General features: G+C 44.9%; 1 protein-coding gene across 1 annotated transcript in view; it reads left to right on the forward strand.

The window, feature by feature from the left end:
- Nucleotides 1-3246: 3246 nt before the first annotated feature.
- The window catches only part of Znf532 (zinc finger protein 532), a 103279-nt gene continuing 102832 nt past the window's right edge, over nucleotides 3247-3693 (forward strand). Inside the window, exon 1 of the mRNA XM_013019021.1 lies at nucleotides 3247-3439. The gene's annotated coding sequence lies outside the window, so the exon portion shown is untranslated. The remainder of the gene's footprint in view (nucleotides 3440-3693) is intronic.

The raw sequence follows: 3693 nt of genomic DNA on the forward strand, positions 1-3693 counted from the left end.
GTAGCTCTCCTTTGATTCCTAAAGGCACTGCTCAGATAACCACCCACTTTCCTTCCTCCCCCACCCTTTCCTTCCCTTGGACAAGGATATTCTTTGGAAAAAGTCAGCTCTTGGGTAGTTAAGTTTCAAGAAACCACAGGACTTAAGAATGTATGGATTCAGCCAGGACCCAGAGGTCTGGGGGGCCTCGGGAAAAATGCCCTGTTCTGAGTTCAACTCTTAACCCCTGCAAGTCTTCTCCAGTGGAGGTTGCTTGGGTAGGGATGTGGAGAGGGGTGGGGTGCTTCTGAACTGAGCCGCAGAAAAAGGTGCTTAGGTTATGGAAAATCTAGGAAGTCACTAACCAAGGATGTTGAGAACCCTTCCCTTAGCCTCTTGCTGAAGGTTGGTTATGATTTCTTTCAACAGTCTGGCTTTGGAAACACATAGATGGTCCCTGAGTTTAAAAGAAAATGATAGCTTGTTTTCTTCTTTCCTTTTGTTTGCCACTCTTCTTTTTCCCTTTGTTGGCCACTCTGCCACGTATCTTAAAATTATTGTGCTAGGATAGACCATTGTAACAGTTCTTTTAAAAAAAAAACATATTTAAAATGTCTACAAACACCTAGGCCTAGCTTGGTTTTGTGCTCAAAAGGGCAACCCAAGCCAAGGATTGGGAGTAGTTTGCAAGAACAGACCTTTGATGGAGAGTTAAAAAAAAAAAAAGCTTTTCTTTTGGTCCCTCCCCTCACCCTCCGGAACACACCTTTTGTGTGCTCTGCCAAACAAAGGAATTTCCCTACTTCATTGCTGAAGGAGGGAAAAGTAGGAGATCTACGGGCTTCCGCCAGACAGGCTTCTAAGTACAAAGGATTATACGAAACAAAATAAAAAAAAGAACCCAGGATGCTTGCAATATACTAATTGGAGACAAAACCCGAGATACGTTAGAGTTAGCAACGAAAACAGCAATAGCAAAATCCTAAAGCATTTGGAATTCCTTTGGTTTCTGTTTGGCTTGAGAATCATATGATTTCTTTGTTCTGCTTTTCCTTATCTACTGTGCTCGGATAATAGTTTTATTTCATTCACGTAGTCAAATTACTATTTTTCTTGTTGCAGAATGGTACACAAGGTGGTCTGACATAGAATAACAGAATGGATCTTTTTGCATTTTTTTTGTGTGTGTGTGGGGGAAGGGATGGAGAGTATTTTTTTTCTTAACTTAGAAGCTTTTGTCAGCTATGAAATCCAGCCATTTGCCACATGAGCCAAGATGGATGCTTTGCTTTTTAACTATTGGTCTACCTGGCAAAGAGGTTTCTCTGAAACCCTCTTTGTGAATACAGAACTGAAATACTCTGCTTGAAATGAGTGTTGTTTTACTTTTCAGGGGGTTGCTTGTGGTATTTAAAAGCGGATTCAATGCTATCTCTTGGCATTTGTGCAAATGATGAATTGTGCATTTAAAACAAATTTCCTGCTGTCAAAGGTTGACCAAAACATTGGTTTTATAGAGAGCCTCATTAAGTATTTGGTATTATGAACTGCTTATGATAAGCAATTCAGACTTTGGTTCTGAGAGTTCAACTCTTGTAACCATTCAAATGCTGCTTGGCTCTGATTTCTACTCTGAGAGGGTGTGGGGGAGGGGCACAGGGGCTTTTTAAGTAAACAAAGATTTCAAATCAACCGCAGATTTACTAGGGGGGTATATATTATGAAATTCCATGTTTTGAAATGTGCATAGAATATCAAGACTTCAAATGAGTAGATCCTTGTATACAGTCCAATACACTTTTTTTTACATGCATATTAATACTGGCCTACCTTTAGGAGAATAAAAAGGCTTCCTTTCAAATGAAATTAAGCTCAGGTACAGTGGAAACTCTACACACAAGAGTACTGGCATTGTTTTCCTGGCTCAAAGAAGACAAGTTTCAATTTCATCGTCTTGTAACACTGATAATGGGATGTTGTGGCCGGCAGAATTGGCAGATCACCTAGGTTTTTCTAAATGCGTGTAAATATGTATTCCCACTTACATACATCCCCACATAATTTGCTCTTTGAAACTGAACACAACTCTTCTGTGGGATAATAATTCAGGTTATGTGCACGCAAGGTCTTATATAGCAAATGTGCTCTGTAAGGTTTACATCATTCAGTCTTCCTAGATCAGAGAACAATGGCTTCCTCCAGGGAAGTGAGCCAGAGTGGGATACTGAGATTTCTTTTCTTTTTCACTTTCTGCACACTTTGTGGACATTAAGCAATCAATCTGATCTAAAATAAAACACGCTGGAATGCCTTCTATGCTAGGGAGTCTCCACTGCGGCTCCAGATTATTGTCTTCAGAGTCATGCAAACAGGAGGGGGCCTTTTTAGGAGGTAATGGTGACTTTTTTTCCCCCTAGTCCTTCCATTTTGTCGTTTCCAGTGTCAGCACAATTAGCTTGACATGGAAGGTTTCTGTGTGTGTGTGTGTGTGTGTGTGTGTGAAACCCTTTCAATGGAGGGCAACATAGGGACCAGGAACCCAGGTTGGAAAATAACATGACTTCATCAGGAATGGAAATAATGTTGCATTATCCCCCCCCACCCCCCCTCCGGTCCTCAGCTCCACCCAGACCTGAGCTCCACCCGGCCCCGGAGTTCCCGCCACATAGCTGGCCACTCCCTCTCCCTGCGCCAGGACCTGGCTACGGGCCCCAGAGCTACCCATCTGGGTAGGGGCAGACGCCATATTGCTCCCTCTCGGGGAGCTATGGCCCCTCTAATACACCTTATAGTAACCTCTCTCCTGTGCCTGCCTGCCTGCCTGCCTCCGCGTGGCCCCCTGGGATGGCCGGGATGGATCCCAACAAAATACATTGTCTCAATCTCCACTGGATTGTGATTATAACCCTTCAGTGGCCTTCCACGTGTGCGCTTCAGTGTTTTGTAAACCATGACCACCTGCTGTATGTATAGAATGTGCTGGTTACATTTTGTACAACATCTTCTTTCTAGAATGTAAAGATCCAGCGATTACATCTTGTTTACTCAATATCATTCCTCCATTAAAAAAAACACAAAAATCCACCCCCCTTCACCAACCCCTCCATGAACTGAACATGCCATGTTTCAATCTGGCCCCAGTGGCTTTTTCTCTGCAAGCAAAACGTGTGTCTTTTCCACTAGGGCTTTCTCACTCCACCCCAGGGGTGTCTTCTATTCTTTTGTGGCTCAGTTTAAGGCGAAAAAGGCCTCCAAAACCCACTAAACTAACCCGAGGAGAACCCTGGCTTCCACCTCCAGGGAGAATTTCCGAGTTAATTCATCTGAAGATAGCGTGCTCTCTTCTTCTTACTTATTTTGCCACCATTACGAGGAGGACAGAACACCACGTTGGCTTCCAGATCCTGGGTCTTTTGCAACCAACCCCGTCTCTGGCGAGGCCTTGCTTCCTTCCACTCGAGTAAGTTGCGGCTTGGGGCCATGGAAAGGACCGGGTGAGAGTCAGAAATGTCGTTTGAAAAGAAAAAAAAAAAAACCCATCCACAACAACAACAAAAAGCAGCAGCAGCAGCCGCAGCCGCCTTTCCCTCGGCCCCGCTTACCACCACCCGCACCAGCACCGCAACGCCCGGCTCTGATCTCCCCGGGCGGGCCGAGCCGCGCTCCCCGCAGCCCCGTGAGGGCGAGACCCGGCGGGTCTGCGGGGCGCCGCTC

Source organism: Dipodomys ordii, unplaced genomic scaffold (assembly GCF_000151885.1).
Source record: "Dipodomys ordii isolate 6190 unplaced genomic scaffold, Dord_2.0 Scaffold43, whole genome shotgun sequence".
Classification (NCBI taxonomy): domain Eukaryota; kingdom Metazoa; phylum Chordata; class Mammalia; order Rodentia; family Heteromyidae; genus Dipodomys; species Dipodomys ordii.